At 39.7% G+C, this 17,553-nt stretch overlaps 1 protein-coding gene across 1 annotated transcript in view; it reads left to right on the top strand.

Annotated features, from left to right (window-relative positions):
- Nucleotides 1-17,553, top strand: part of side-II (sidestep II) — a 69,856-nt gene that overhangs the window by 14,054 nt on the left and 38,249 nt on the right. The window lies entirely within an intron of this gene.

The raw sequence follows: 17,553 nt of genomic DNA, 5'->3' as shown, positions 1-17,553 counted from the left end.
TAATAAAGGATTTTGGTTCGTGTTTTGATTTAGGCACGACATCAAAACAAAATCAGAAAGCATTAGTCAAAGGAACTACGAATAACGGATACGCTAAATCCTTTGATGGCAAATGAAAATAACATAATTTTATCTTCAGTAATGTAACTTTTTAATTGAGTTCCTGCTTAACCTATTAAACTATTTTCCAAGATTAACAAGAACCGGGAAACTTGCACCATTACATTTGCCGCTTTAAAAGTTCTTTAACTTGTTTCACAAACTTGGTAAGCTCCCTGTTAGGGCAATTTAATGGCCTTAAGCAAATATTTATATTTAATTTTTAGTGCAATTTTTACGTGAAATTTAACACCAATATAAAAGACCGACTCCGGTGGCAGCTGGGGCAGTGGCCAACACTCGTTTGGACATTTGGCCGCACACGCTGCGTATACGTAATGGCAATTGAAACGCGTCTCTGAGCGCTCTTGTGGGTGTGTGTGTGTCTGCGTGTGTGTGGGGGTGTGTGAAACTATAACAATAAATCTTATTTATGTCTTTTTGTGCGATTTTTATGAGTTGATTTCTGATACCAGTTGGAATTTTTCGGGGTTCACTTTCCCCGAATTGAGTAAGAATAGTTTAAATAAATGGCAGTCAAAAAATGTGTGCTATAAAATACAAATGGCCCAAAGTAGGAGAAGGAGGAGCAGTAGGCAGACGAGGTTGCAAATGCGTTGGTCACGCTCGGCACTCAACCATCTCCCCATCCCCCACCAAAGGGACTCCTCTGTAATCTAATTTAAGCTGCCATTAGTGTTTAACACTGGCGTGGCCGACGAGTTCCTCCAACGAATTGCCTCTTCATCAATCAAAGGCTACGGAACCCGGGGAGCAGGGGCTCCAATGTGGGAGCCTGTGCGTGTGCTCGCTGCGTAATTTAAGTTGTGAACTCGAGTAAAACACGCGCCGAGAGCATCAAAAATATGCTTTGAATGTGGCTCACAAACATTCATTTGCGGCATGTGTTTCTAATGCGCAGTGCCGGTGAATTAAAGTTGTTGGCGGTGGCAGCAGGAAGTGCCAGCCAAGCGTTCGGTCGAGCAATGTTTGTTCGCCTAAACTCTTAGGCACAGAGGTGGTAGGGGGACGAGATCAAAGGACCCTATTTGAAAGCAGTTTATGGGAATTAAAGATCTAACATTTCTATATTATTAAAATAATAATAAATAGAGATAATAATAAAATTACCAAAATATTTAGAATATTTACTTAAATACAACCTGCAATCCGAACAATCAATTACTGAAAAGTAATAGCTGAGTATTTTAAAACCAGATTTTTTAATATTTTAAGGAAAAAGCAACTAGGTTAAATAGGGAAATAAATATATTTTCTAATTAAAAAGCGCTCAAATTATTTTCCGTGTAAGGAAAGCCAACCCCTGCCAAAGTTTGTTTAAAAGAAGGCCATGAAAATGAGAGAAAATACGAATTAGAGGTGGGTCGGATGGGCCAGCATTTAACATTAGCATACTCCAAAGTAATTGATTCCTAAACTTGACACCTTCGCCCGGCTAAGCGGCTTAGCCAAGTCAAAAGTTGGCGACCCTCTTGTGTCTGCCATGGCTGAGTGGCCACCCTTTTTTCGCCAGCCCTCCATCGATAGGCGTAAATTTCAGGCAACAATATTCTCTCGTTACAAGGTAATGCGATCTGGCTCATTAAAAGATTGGCCAGAATGAGGCTGGCCATTTGATTAGGCTGCTTGTTGCGGCCATTTAAATGCCATTTTGTCTGGCTCTATGCTCCGTTGCAATTAGATTTAAGTGCGGCTGGGGCGCTGGTAAATATGAACAGCAAAATGCTCTTAATTTATTGCGACACTAATATACATTAATGTCTTGGGCCAACTGCTAAGGGACACCCCGAGTGACACGGCCCGGGGTCACGGATCCGAAAACTCGGCAGGCGGCATAGAGAACAGTCCTAGACACAATTAAAACTCCATGGCCCAGAGAAATGTTAATGACAACAGACTGCCACAGAGTGTACTAGCAGAAGTTTAGTATAAGCCTCAGTCTGTGACTCGGGTCCTTCTTGCTGTCCCTCCGTCCCGCCGTCTTGCCCCCCCCCACACTGGGTAACGACTCTGGCGAAGCCTGTACAAATTTTTCGAAACTACCGTAATTTGCATATTTTAAGTTGACTTTTATTGCATTAAAAATGGTAGTGGCTTTGGCCATTGCGGCCTCAGACCTCAGGGCGTTGGTCTTAACCGAAAAAACACATTCACAGTGGTTAAAGGTTGTAAAAGGTTCAAGACAATTCAAAACGGGGAAAAAGAATACAAATCTGGGAGGGAATTAATATTGGTAAAGGGATTAATTATTAAGAAATTTGGTTTTTTTGATAATTCATAAAATCATTACTTAAATATCTTTTAAAATATAATAAGTACAGCTTAATATTTTAGCAATTTGGGTGTTTAATTTGAAATTAATTTTGAGAAATGTATTTTGTTAATATAGGTGAGCTTTGATATTTTTTAACCTGCTTTAAATTATTAGCTTAAATATGTAAGTTTATTTAATTTAAAAGTGGAAAGGTTCAAATTGATACAAATTGTTAAATCCTAATCAATTTTATATTTATTAATATATTTTAAGCTATGAAATTTTACATTTAAAAAAGCATAAATGAGCTCTGATGTTTTTCTTTACTATGCCTCTGTTTTATTAAAATATGTATATGTTTTCTAAATTGTTATGTAAAATTATTTATTAATAATTTCAAGTTTTAATCGACATATGAAAATCTTACATCCAAATTACAAACATTTTTGTAACCAGTGTAACCGTCTGCATTTCTGGCTCGTCCATAGCCGGCCTTTAGCTTTTTGCTACTTCTTGGTTTTTCCTTTGCACTCCGCCTGAACCCTGTGGAAAACTTGTAGGAGACAGATTGCAAAAATACAATTAAAATGTTTTAGTGAAAATAACTGCAGTTTAAATAAAATGCTACGTTGGCCAGTAAAATACGTAAAGCCAAACTGTCGTGTTTCCGGTGCCGTTGTTGCTGTTGCTTTTGCTTTTGACGATGACGGCACTGGTGGTGGCAGCAATGTTGCCTCGTGTTTTCCTTTGGTGGTTTTAGTGGTTTAGGGTTTACGTTAAGTATACGCACTGAGTGCACAGTCAAGTTGAGCTCACCTGCCCGCCGGCCAAGAGATGTTTGCCCTGCCTTGCCCTACGCTTGGTGTGGCCTGAAGGGGATTTTGCAATTTGTTGGACTTCTTCTCGGTCGTCTTAAACATCGTCGTCATCATCATTATCATCAACAGCTGCTAGTCTACTTGGCAGTATTTTGTTGCTGTTTTGCGGCTGGCCTAGAAAGTTAATTGAAAAAAAGAAAAAAAAAACAAGAAGCAAAAAACGAGAGAGGAGAAAATACACCCAAGAAAAGCCAGCCAAGCGGATAGCTGTGTGAGAAAAGGTTTAATTTAAATAAACTACACAGTGGGCTGGCTCTTTGAGGTGGCCGTGGTTATGGGCCTGTCCAGGTGTTCCGACCTGCTGCGGCTTAGCCGTGTAACCAACGACGTTTAGACGTTTTTAGTGCCTCATCCAGCGGGGACCAAGGTAACTGGAAATTGACTGAGGTGGCCTCCAGGGAATATAGTGAGAGAAATCGATGACTGAATGGAGAATTGGCTCTGACGGCTTAATTTTTATTCGGTGCTTAAATAGTCAATCCCATTACACGAGTGACTAAGATTGTAAGGTCTGGGAAGGATATTAAAAGCTTTTAGTGCAGCTCCTGGCTTGATAATAATTTCATTTAAGCTCTTGATTTATGCCAACAATAAAGATCTCTCCAAAAGTAATGCGATTATGGAATTACATTTATGTTTACTCAATTCGCCAAAGATTGCTCCAAATGGTTGTCTTCAGTTCTTTTGTTTGCCGTCCCCAGGCAGCCTTCAAAATCCAATTAAACTTTAAAAGTCATTGCCAAGCCCTGCCACTCACACCTCAGCCTTTCTCCTTATACGTGATGTATGCGCAATTTAATTTTTAATTGCCCAAAAAACGTGCATATACACACAACACTTTACTAATACTGGGAAATTATCGCACTGCGCCAAATCTACAAACAAAAATGCGAACTCAAGGCCCCGCACGTCTATAACCTTGAACCTTTGCTAGAAACGGGGAGAAGTCCTGGGAGAAAGTTGGAGAAGAAGAACTCTAGTAGGGAGGCAAACAAGAGCCTTTGGCTTTTGTCGTAACATAAGACGAGGGCATTGTCTCTGCCTGCCTTCCTTCGCTGCTGATATCGCCTGTCTGCGCCTAAACGTTGTAGGAAAATACCCTTTTATAAAAATAGGGTAACTGAACTTTATACTTGACGCTCACTTCATTAAGATTTTTTTCTGAATTTTTAATTGAGCGTTTTGTTAACCTTAGAATGTTTCTAATTATTTTCCACCAAAAAGTTAAATAAAACCAAATACTTATTTTTCGGGGACGAATAACTACAATATTTATATAATTATGATTAATAAAACTATAAATAACAATTAGCATATATTTAAGAAAATTTTAAAATCTACATGTTAAGTACTGGCTATGTATAAATTATTAATGAAACTCTTTGGTGTTTGTTATAAAACATAAACATGTTTAATTCATTAAAATCCACTTTTTTATAATATTATTTTAATAAATAAATATAATACTTGTAAAGCTGCATATAATCCAACATTTCAAGGGCATCCTTAGTCGTATTAAGACTTGGTCAGGACATTCCTTTCTTTTCTTCTTTGCCAGCGTTTAAATTGCGCTTTGCACTAATAAGCAAAAGTGTCTAACGTAGCGTAACTAAATGCGAAAGGCAAACATTTCATTAACAAACACGCACCAAAGGGTGGCTGCTGCTGGGGGGGCAGGGGCAGGCGGTGGATAGGTTGACAGTTATGTGTGCTTTGTATATATTTATACCATCCCCGACTCTGTGTCTTGGCGCTGAGCTTTAGCCAAAAAGGGCTGCCATTTTGCCGAGCTAGCACACATGTTCACACATAGACACGTATCTAAGTATATGTATGTCCTTTTGCCTTTTCCTATTTTCGTTTAACGTATGTGTGTGTGTGTGTGTGTGTGTGTAAGTGTGTGTCTGAGGGTGTGTTTCAAATTTCATAATATCTTTCATTTCATTCTTTTTGGCTTTACTTTATTTTAAGCTCTTTGCTTGATTAGAAGGTGTTGGCATAAATGTCCTTTGTCTCTGTCGGTGTGCCAGTGCGTACACTGTAATAAAATGGAATGGAATAAATTATTTAAAAATATTCTTAAATTTTGTAGAAGTATAAGCAGATGTTCGAAATCTAAATGAGATCAAATATGAGATAAATGATAAATGAGAACTCGCATTTAAAAACATATCAAAACGTTTTTAGAACCAATTTTTTCCTGGTGCATTTTTAAAATACATTTCCTTGGCTGCTCTGCTTCTGTGTAATTTACATTTTTGCCCTGAAAGGCGACAAAAGTTTAATAAAACCTCGTCGAGTTTCCGCCCAATGGGGTGTGTTTGGATAAATATATGCGTGAATTGGGGGCGGCTATGGAAATAAGTAGCATTACCTGAATATGCATTGGCAGTGATGATTTCGTTAGCCCTCCTGGTTAGATCTCTCCATTGGCAGTGGGATACATCATGCTCCCACCTAGTCGTAAAACAAACTTTGCTCAATCCATCCGGCTCCGCCCTGGAATATATATATATATATATTCAACCACAATCAAATTCGCCCGCCCGCCCGCTGGGTTACATAAGCCACATAAAATTCTCCTCTCTCGCAGCCCGGCAGCTCTCGGGGTGCGTTCAACTTTACGTATTCAGGCAGCTATAAATGTCATATTTTATCTGCCCCACTACCGCTTTCCACTGACACGGCTGATGCTGGCGATGCTGCTGCTAAAAATAACAATTTCTAGGGCAAAACTTTATTAAAAATTTATTTAATGTTTACCAGAGTCGTTGGCCATGCCTTTTGCGCTTTAAAGTTCCGCTGGCCTCCAGTTGCGTTGAGTGGCGAGTGGCTGACAAGTAGGCAACTCCAGCCAGGGGGTTATCCGGCTTATTCCTGGCCAGGGTCCTGGTTCGGGGTCAAAAGAGCCAAGGGCATTTCAAGACAAGCTTGCCGGGGCGTGGGTACGCGGTGCCTGGCAACGGGATCAAAGCGATTGAAATGGCCAACGCGAATATATTTATATAGTACTGATCCTGGGGGTAGAGCAATTTAAATTGAAATTGGCAGATTGGCTATAGCCAAGTAAACTCCAAGCCACTTTCGTGGCAGCCCACCTTAACCCAGATTTCTGCGCCAAAATGTTCGTGCCGGAGCCAAGTTAGGTGACTCGTATCATAAATCTGTGTTCATTAAACGTGTGTGTGGGCGCCCGTCTAACTTTACCTCTCCGGCAGCACAGCAGCCAACGTCGTGCGACCTAAAAATGCAAAAATCAATACATCGGCAACAACATCGGGCTAACAAAAACTAAAAAATACTCTCAAAAACGTGCAACATTTACAACAAAATTTTATATTGTTCCGAGGCGCACACACAAACTATTTTGCATAAAATAAAATTTGTCGTAGAGGGTATTCCGTTTTTTTTTTTTGTGTTGAGGGGGAGAAAACTCAACATGGCTCTAATGTATACAAGGCACGTAAATGGAATGTTTCGGTTGTCATTGTCCTTCCATATGTCCTTTTGTTGCTCGTTTGCTTGGCGCCCAGAGACAAAAGTAAGAGGAATCTCTGTCAGTCAGCCGCGCTAAATATCTCTCTCGATGCATACATTGACCCAAATTTAAACAATTGAAACTGTGAAAGAACAAAAAATAAAAAAGAACTTGTACTTTTTTTTTTAAAGTGGCTGCAGATAAGCCTAGGGGAGCGGCGACTCTGTTGACGGCAGGAAGTTTTTGAAACAAAAACAGGAGACAGAGCACAAACTGCCAGAGAAGTCAAACTAAACAGTTTCTTCAGCATGAAAACAGCACGTTCCATAAATGTAATTACATTTGTAAAGTTGTGTTTTATGGCTAGTAAGGCTATGCTGTAATTTAATATATTTTGAAGTGAAGAAGTGAAATGTTTTCAGCTTTATAAATAATTTATTGAATGGTTTTTAGACCAAACTGAATAAGTTTACTTCTTCCTACTTATATTTACTTTAAGTTTCCAGTTGATTAATCAACATTTTCTATAATTTTCTTAGGCATTTCTTGTTTTTGGCCTTATGGTAATGAGCTTTACCGTAGTTCTCTTACGCTCCTACCCTACTTTCTGTCTACTCTTGTTGTTCTTGAATATTCATATTTTTGCTGATCTAGCAGAACAAAAAAAGAAAAAAAACGTTATGAATTATTAAATATGAATGCAATTATCTCTTCGTCTGGTCTGAGCGACAGTGAAAGGAGACAGAAATTCCAGCTGTCGTGTGAAGTGAAACAAGAGCAAAAATAAATGCAACTGCAACTCATATTCCATGCAAATGTAGCCCGGGCTGTTGTTGTTGCTCTCAGGTAGTTCAGGTGCACAGGTTTGAGCCCTATCTCCTTTTCTCCCTCCTTCTATCCGACTCTAACTATTTGTTATACGAGGCGTATGTGTGATATTTGTCCTGTGCAATGATGCGTAGCCAAGAGCTGTTGTGAAATTAGGTGACACACTTTCACTCTGCTCATAGTTTTGCATTTCGCTTCATTTATTTTTCTTCTCTTTTTTTTTGTTGCAGTTTTTATTTGCAATTTAAAATGCACTTTGCTGATGGTATTTTAAATGAGAATTGTTCCATCAGGAGCAGCCACAGCATTGCGACTGCAAATTGTTTTGTGAAAATGTATCTGCAAATGGCGCGCTTAGGCTAGCCCCTGAGTATAAAGATTGGCATGAAGACAATGCCATAGAGAATGAAATGCTTGGGGTTTTTAATGAGCAAAGTGAAGATACTAGTTTTAGGATAATTAAGATTGTAGTTTTTACAAACATCTATTATTTAACTTGAAGTTCTTCTAGTATTACCTATGCTAACAGTCCTCCTGTAGCCTCCTACTTCCGGGAGGAAATAATCCCACAAGAATGTCCCCGGCCACAATAACGGAGTCGTAATAATGAGTTAGTTTCTCTTTCCGAGCTAAGCTGATCTCTCCCCTACGACTTCTGCCAGAAGGCTAAGAGGAACAATGACCTTTACGCTCTTTAGCCGTTAATGATATTCATGCCTGGTTATTTCCTGGTCTGGACCTCGGCTTACTCTTCATTCCGCCGCTCCTTGATGTGATATCCTGGCTGTTGGCGGAGAGGAAATAACTTACAATTGACCTCGTTAGCAGCTGGCACCAGTGTGTGTGTGTGTGTGTGTGTATGCTGGGCCCCTCCTTTGGCCTTAGAGTATCCTGGCTGCGACCCTCAACCGTATTATATCCTGCACTCGCTGGAGCATGTGTATGGGATAAGCGAGCCGGCAGTAGGTGACGCTGGGGAAGCAGAAGCTAATACTGATTCAATTACGATCTCGGATGGAGTTAAAACAGAAGCAGATGACCCCGTTCTTTATGATATAATTTCACTCGTGCTTTTACGATTCCGCGCTTTATGTCAGACTTAAGCTTTAAGGGTATTATAATTATTATTTCGCCCGCAGTTAATTAAATTTAAATTACACTGTCTGCGTGCGTGCGATTCGAAAAGAATTCCTTGCTCGCATTTAAGTCTTGAAAATAAATTAAAAGTAATTGTGTTCGGAGTCCTTTGGGCAAATACGAAGCACCATTGGAGCTAAACAAATCAACGCGCATGAAATTTTCAATGCTCGCAGCTTCTGCCCGCTGAGAAGGATCCCCAAGGACTCGAGCAACGAGCGGGGCGAAAACAAAAACATAACTTGTTATCTTTTTTTACGACGGTTTGGTTTCGTTCTTCGTTATTTTTGCTATTGTTGTTTATCATGTGTGTGTGTGTGTGTATGTACATAAATGCCTTTCCATTGCCGGTGGTTCCCCGCTGGAAATGTAAACGCGCGCTTATCATAGCGCGAGTGGAGCGACTGTATGCGAGGGTGCGGGTGTGTGCTGTCAAATGTCATTGCCAGTTGGTTATGTGGCTTTCGGCTCAGCGGAGGCAGTGCTGGCATCCGCGACAGCAAATAACAACATTGCTGACACATAACAATAAAATATAAGCGTTTATATTTTTGTTATTATTTGATAAACACACTTCACTGCGAAAAGGGTAGCACAGCTCGATGGGAATTGTATATAAGCAGAGTTTCTTAGAAAAAACTAATCTTAAAAAACTGGATGAAACACTGAGAATAGAACTTAATCAGAAATCAGAATACCTAACTTGCATCGCTTATACTAATGATGGTTACACAACAAAATATCATAGAGGAACTTCCCATTCGTAGAGCATCCCTTTCCCATGCTCAAAGAATATTTTCCCTGGCTATTCCGCAGCTCTGCCCGCAGTGGCCTGCAGGCTGTCGTCCTGGCCATCCGCGCTCTCGATGCCATAAGCCGGCCGGGGACAAAAGCCATCATAATAACTACACATCGGTGTTGACTGTCGCTCTTCTATTTGTCGATGTTCGTGCGGTAAGGTCACAGGAAAGTGGGTTGAACATTTGCAATATATATTTGCCCCGGCCGGGGGGACCCCCCTTTAAACATATCACCGCATAAGTGTTAAAATCGCTCATCATGTCAACTCGCACAGCTGCGAGCGTTTGCCATTGAGCTTTATGGCTATGAACTGAATGTGGGATATATATAAAATCGAGCCCGAAATACATGCCGAGCTAAGCACTTCGAGTGTTCCTCTTCTCCTTTTTCTAGGCCGCAGCTGTCGGCCATTGTTGTGGCATTTTAAGTCGGCTCAGAGCATCGCATCTCCGGCAGCGGCAATGGAGGGGACAGATTTAACTCACAACAATTGCGGCCAATCCCCCGGACTGTATTCGTCAATGTGAGCTCAGGACTCTTGGCCTCACTGCCAATTTTATTGAGCCAGAAAAATAACAAATAAATGGAGACAAGCCCACATAAAACAGCAACCACTAGGAGCTTATGCCGGACTTTAATCAGCATCAGCACCATTCACATTCAGTGTTATTTTGATAAAAAAAATCTGCCAAATTCTGAAATGCTGATATGTGGCGGTGAATGATAAATATTTATCATGGCAAATATTTACCTAGTGGGAATATGCATAAACAAATACAGTGACTGCCTCAAGGCTATGACACTATTGATTTCATAAAAAATGAAACTTAATACAAGGCAAAACAATATATGATATTTATTTTCTGTATCGTCGTTTTTGTGGCATATGATAATAAAAGCTTTAACAATTATCATGAACAATGTAATGTTATTTTTGATTTCCCATTTTTCTACCTAAAAAAACAGACTACATTAAACCAATTCTCTATCTTGATTTTGTTTATTATTTCCATGTCTTGAGTAATTAGTTTAGTTTATTTTTATTCCAATAAACACAGCCCACACACACACATATGTGTATTCAATCAACTGCCACACACCCCGACTACACCACGTGTGTGCTGTTCGCCTCCAATTCTTTCGATTCACCCCGCTGCGTTCGGCATTCCTAAACTCAACTCCCTTTGCACTTCAATCATAACTGGCGTTGGCTGTTGGTTCGCAGAAAAAAAAGCTAAAAAGAAAAAAATACCACAAAAGTGTTTACATAGCGTCAAAGCGAAATATTTTATCGACACGCACATGCCGACACCCCATCGCATCGCACGCCCCACCGACCCACCGAACCCACCCGTCCAGCCAATCTACCAACCGACTTGATTCGCATGTTAACAACTATACGGGGATGGGGGGTTAGCAAAGGGCCATGAGACCAAAAACCAAAGGGAGCCAAAAGGCGCAAAAAATTATTGCGCTTTATCTTTTGATTTAACCTTTTGTGCGACAAAAGCTTTTAATATGCAAATGACTAAATGAGCGTCTTGAGGCTATTGGCAGTCGTCGGTGGTTGGGGCTGACTGGGGGGTTGGTGGTTTGGTCAATTGGTACATTTGCACATTTCATTAACGTCGAACCCGGCGGAGAAGTCCTTTTCCTATTCCGCTAGCTGCTAACTAGCTGACGTAGGCGACGACTCCACTTTGATGTTGAAGGCACAGAGAAAAAAAATGACTCAACTTGGGGTTTCTGATATCCAAAATTATATAAAAACTATTATTATTTTTTTGTGGCCTTACATAAAAACAATTAGAAATTTTCCATTGATTAATATATTTATATATTAGCTTTTAATAAAATAATTTCACATTTATTTAAAACTCCATTTTATTTTCTGTGTAGCTTAGCTTGTGTGTGTGTTTCTGGGTGAGTGTTAGCCTGCTCACTTGGCACACTTCAGCACACTTATTCATGCACATTTGCATATCATTATGTGTGTGTTTTGCAACAGGACCAGAAACGGGCCGAATGCCTCGTTTTTCTCCATCTCAACTCTCCCGGAGCTCGCATAGTTTCATGGCCTCTTCGGTGGCGCTTGGCCCGGCTTTGGCCTGGCTCCTTTGCCCGTCATATTGCCGGGATTTAAGATTATGAGGTGGGTGAATTTTGTGGCTCACCACTGCAGTATGTTAGTATGTAAATCTCTCCTCGTGCCAGCTCCATCTCCATTGGCCCCGGGGGAGGGCACAGGTCGCAGGTGGTTGGGGTTATTAAGTCGATTTTGCCTTTAGCCAGGCCACTCGGCTTAAAGACTTTGCCCCAAAAGCCCGAACGAGATGAAACACAAGCTCGGCCAGATGCTGACTTGAGTTCGCTTTGCAAAACTTTATTGGCCATTTTTATTGGCCATCTTTGAATAAGCAAATATTATTTGTTTATTTTTTGGGGCAAGCTGAGACTTAAGTTGTTCTCAAATAATTTTTTTAAGAGATTTATATATGAACAAATATTTCCAAACCAATTGAAGGCCAAACTTTAGAGATGCTTTAAGCAGTTCTTTAAAACATGTAGAGATTAGAAAACATTTTTGTTGTATTTATTTTTTACTAAAATGCTTTAAACCTATTTTGAAAGCGATTCAATGGATTGGCTTATTTAACTTCCGATGAATTTGCCATCAAATATTTGGCTTGCCTCAAACAAAAGTCAACTAAACAAATATTTAAATTTTGGGAGCACTTAAAACGCCCTCAGGAGCCATAAATCGCCTGTCCTGGCCTGGCCACAACCAGAACCCCTGCAGGGGGAAACAGACAACGGACAAGGGAGCTGAGCTGGAAACTTTTTCGCCACTCCTGTCGTCTCATTATGCCTGCCATTTAAAACAAATTCAATATTCGCCATGCTTTTTTGCCCCCCGACATGGTCAACACCTTTGAACTTTCCGCCCACAGTGCCTTTTGGCCTGGACCAGCACAGACAGACGACATGATTGCCCGCAAATACCCAACAACGAGAAGCCCCAAAGCCTCGTTTCCAAGTTCCGGGTCTGAGTTCAGGACCAGGTCAGGTCAAAAAGTTAGAGGGAGAGGATAGTGAGGGGCATCTGACAGATTTCTGTTACTTTATTATAAAGCCGGGCTTAGTTGTTTGGCCCGATTGTTGCTTTAGCTGGCCGGCTCTGTTGCCATTGTTGCTGTCTATGCAGATTCCGTAGTTGAGCCCCAAATCGATTCAGTGGGACTGAAGATGGTATTGCCGCTGCCATTGCGATTGGTATTGCTTTTATCTCGTTTTCTGATGGAAACGTTGCTGCTGCTCCTCCGGTTGTTTCTGTCGCACCTGCAAATGTTGCTTCTCATCCAGCTATCCTTGTCGTTGCATCCTTTTCAGCTTGAGCTCATCCCATTTGATTTTTTCCTGTTTCCATTCTTTCTGATTATTGCTTGTTACGTGCATCTGAAGTCTAGGGAGGCGGCTTGAATCAAATATCTCTGGTATTGTGCATCAAAATAAATAACGATTAAATTGTATGGACCTCGTACAATAATAAATCGTTTTCTTCATAGAAGAAAGTATGATTTTATTGTGAGTTCAACCTTTGAAATTCATATATTCCAGCAAAATGATTTTCCCTCCGCTCCCTAAAACCCAATAAACTCGGATTTACATTTTCGGCCTGCAATCCAGAGACTAGTTCTTGGAAAATTTAATTGAATTTCATGACAAAATATCATTAGATTTGAATATTTTTTGCTGCTGCTGTTGGATATCGTTGTTTTTTTGGTCTCTTTTGCCTTTGCAATTTTGTTTAAATTTTATTTCATGTTGGCTGTCTGCCAATTTGCCGTTAGCCTTCGTCCTGGCTAAATTTCAATTTGATTAAATTTGAAATATAATAAAATAAATGCAAAACTCTTTTTTCATTTCCTTCTTTGCCAGTTGCCTGGCCTGATATGCCGGGTTGTCAACTATTCATATTTTTTATAGCGTTAGGGTTTTAGTTTCACAAAATTGGAAATGCCATGGTAGGCAATCAAAATTAAGTCATCGATTCGGTGATAATGAGGTAAGAATTTTAATATCAGAAATGGCTCAGTGGTATAGCGAAAAATAAGCCAAAGCCAGAAATACCACGAGGTTTTATGGGAAAGGGATTACTTACTGACAGTACTCGAACACACAGTAATTTCAGCGGACTTAATGCGCAACCATAATGCTTGTAATTTGTAAAAAGCCAACCACATGAAACAGATAAAAAAATATCGGCTCAGTAAATCAGAAAAGTAAATATACATTGAAAATCGGGGAAAAATGTCGAGGCGAACTGCAGACTGAATGTGGTTTTCACAGGATTCTGCTGGTGTTTTTAATTTTTTTAATTAAAAATATAGCAACATGCAAAGAATTTTTAAATGAATTAAAGTTTGCTTATTGAGGCAGCATGTCCTAGAAAAAATTAAAAGTATAAAATATATTATTTTAAAAACTTTAATATAAATTAGTTTCAATATTATTTTATTATAAAACAAATCATATAAATTTGCAAAATCATATACAGTTTCATTTGGAGACTCGATTTTTATAATTCCCTCATAAACATAAATATAAAAATATTTTCTTTTTCAGTTTTTGTAGCGACTTATAGCGATTTATAGACTTTAAGCTTTAATTTCATGGCCAACTCCACCTATGTACCACTGCAATTTCCTTGAGCCCCCTGGGGCCTCATAAAAATACTCGACCCTAATGAGGCCGACGATTAATCGAGAAAAAAAAGCAGAAAAGCCCCGAGTAAACATGTTACATTTCCATCCCGGAGGGCTTCAGTCTGGTTTACCATTACGGGTAATTGCAGGGCTCGAGGCCCGCCGGCAAATATGGCTGGAAATAGAAATTGCTTTGCGACCGGAGACTCCTTGTTAAATATCAATTAAACCTACTCACATGAAGTTAATCCCCTCCTCCGCCGCCGCCCACAGCCCTTCGAAATATGCAACAAAATATGTGCAAAATGCATTTGACACAAAACTTGCGAGTACGTCAAGTTGTTCTGAACTATTGTCACCCAAACGAATACACACAGCCAGCGCAAAATTCCATTAAAGTTTTGCATTTGAAATTGCATCAACAGAGAGCTTCTAAATGCGGGTGTTTTTTCAATGGGGTGGGGCTGGGGGCGTGTCAGACCGTTGTGTGATGGGGCGTTGCATTGCGGTATGCGTGTGTGTGTGTGTTTATGTATATGGTAGCTGATACTGATTGAGGTTGTCTTAACCCAAGTTGGATATTATGGTGCTACAGGAGATTTATTATAAAAGATTCAATATAATGGCGACTTTATAAAAATATCTATTTAAATATTGCATTTTTTTTTATATTTCTATCCTTATAACCTATTTATTAAATTTTTAATAGGCCTAAAGTCATATGGTTTATATAGCAGAGAAATATTTATAGAGGAGGCTTAATCTTAAAGATAACAGTACTAATTTAAAACATTTTCTGTTTCTTTATTGCCTAATAAAATTGATAAAATTATTGATCCATAGAACTTATGGTTTTTCAAATAAGCAATCCACAATTTTATATTGGAATCCCTTCTTTTATCATAGACTCAATACCACAAATAGTTATTAACTCTTTAACTCTTTAAGTTTCTACCAAATAAAGGTACGTTTTTTGAGATGATTGGTTATTTTTTTATAGCTCCAAAATCATCACCAAACTTTAGAATTCATTTCCCAAGTTTTTGATACGGCAAATCAATTTGGTTTTCGGTGCTCAATGGTCGTTATGGGGTTAATTCATGCAAAGAGGTTATGCAGCTCTAGCACTTCACTGCTTCATCTATGTTCGTTGTTATTTCATTTGGCTTTTCTCTCCTTTTTGTCAGCACCAGGGCACCGGAGAGTCAAGACGAAGCAAAGGCAAATGCAAAAGCAAACGCAGGCGAGGTCGGAGGTCAGGAATGGCATCCCGAGTTGGGAGAGAGCCCAAGTAAGCCAATCAAGGCATTCAAAGAGAGCATATTTAAATAGCTTTTAACATGCACGAGCTGTCGAGAGCTGACTGCTGTAGTTAAGTGAAGGCCAAAACCAAAGGCGACACAAAAATGCAGCCAAAAAGAGGAGAGCTGAGTAGAGCAGAGCAGACAATTTTGAGATCTGCCAGGGCGGGCCAGAGCAGTTTCCAGTCGTTTGGTTATGCATTTCGCTTCAACTTCTTGCCTTTTTGGAGTACGCCAGCACCAGCACCATCACTAGCACCTAGAAAATGCAATGGATTGCCTGGTTTGGAGCTAAGATTGCCCGACTAATGGACGCCCCAAAAAGGTGTCCAGCGAAATCCAAGGCTCATAAAAATGCCAAAGCAAAGGGGTTTGAAGAGATTCGATCTGGGATAAGTCACTCAGAAAGAAGTCTTTAAAGAGGAGGGTGTCACTTTATAATCAGTTCCTGTGCAAATAATCATATATATTTTTAAGACTAAGGCTAGGTTTCCAGATTTTATGCAAACTAATTAGGTGCAAAAATCTGCTCAAATCTCTTAAAGACACCCAAGTGCCATATCGTACCTATCGTCATACCTAAGACACTTGAACCTACACACATTTTTTGATTCTGTTTTCCCAGTCTGTATGGATCACTGCTGGTCGGATGCAGTGAACCAGCCTCTGTCCACAGAGGCGGCAGTGCTAAGCAAACAGGCAAAGCATAAAATATGCTGACACAAGCCCACCCACACCCATACATTTCGGGGGCATTTAAGCGCATATTTATTGTACAACGTTGCGTATGCGCAATAAATTTTCACAAAATTTCGACGCATTGTGGCAATAAAATGACATTTTTTCATATTTACACATAAAGTCAACGGAGAGAGCACAACAACAAAAAAAAAAGAAAAGGAAGAAAGAAAGAACAACAAGAGCAGGACGAAGGACGAAGAATGGGCGGGAATGGGAACTCGTAGGCTTAGAGGGAGGCGAGGCGCGATGTGAAGGATGTTACAACGATTTTTTATGGCCGCTTTTGCTTTTGATATGATTCGAAATATTTTCAGCGCAGACATTTTTATTTATATTTATATATACTTTTATCTACACGCATTTGATATAGGATGACGCGGGACAGCAACAACAACAACAGCAACATTTACAACAAGAACAGCCTCAGCATATGTGACAGCCTACAACGTTGTTGTTGTTGCTGTCGTTGTGCTGCTTGATTCAATGCCAAAATGTTGTTGCAGCTAAAACGCTGCATAGAGCCATAAAATAGAAGAAATTTAAGAGGCAAATAATTATGCTTCTGCTGACTTGGCAGAAAAATACACTGGTAGCGTTTTGAGATTACATTTGTTACAAAAGAAAGCGGGAAATAAATAATAATCAATAGTATCTCGATTATAAAAATTGTAAAAATATTTTTACAAATATCTATATAATGAAAGAAAGTAAAATAATTAACCCAGCTTTATCATTGACAACATAGTATACTCTCCCGCTTATTCACCCAACTTGTATGCCTTAATTTAGGATACACTCCCCGGATTCAAATGTTTTGCTTAAATTTCTTTAACATTACTTTCTGCACAAACATCCGCCTGATGAGCTTTGCAAGTTTGCATCCAATAAAAGGGCCTAAAAGCCTGTCGAACCCAAAGGACGAAAAAAATGTTGGTGCACGCATTTGCACATGCATAATAAATAAATACGGCCGCCCGCAGGCGGTTGCTAAGCCAATGGGGGCGGAATATGTGCGGCATCGTAAAGGGCAGCTCAAATTTACGCATTTGTAATTACGTAGGAATTAAGCCGCCATCAACGTTTAATTGCTAAAAGCTTTACTCGCAACGAGGCAGCCACGCATGCCGCGGTAACGTGCCTGGGCGAACGGCGGAGAAATGGAACATTTAATTAACAAATTTTACGCATTTATTTTCTATTTTCATGGCGATGCTGATGCTGTCCAACCGCGCACACAAACAAAAATAACGAAAAAAATCCGAACAAAACCAACGCAAAACCGTGACAACATAATTTGCCTGGAACTGAA

Source organism: Drosophila kikkawai, chromosome 2L (genome assembly GCF_030179895.1).
Source record: "Drosophila kikkawai strain 14028-0561.14 chromosome 2L, DkikHiC1v2, whole genome shotgun sequence".
Taxonomy (NCBI): Eukaryota; Metazoa; Arthropoda; class Insecta; order Diptera; family Drosophilidae; genus Drosophila; species Drosophila kikkawai.
Note: the sequence above shows the minus strand (reverse complement) of the source record. Positions and strands in the feature narration are given on the sequence as shown.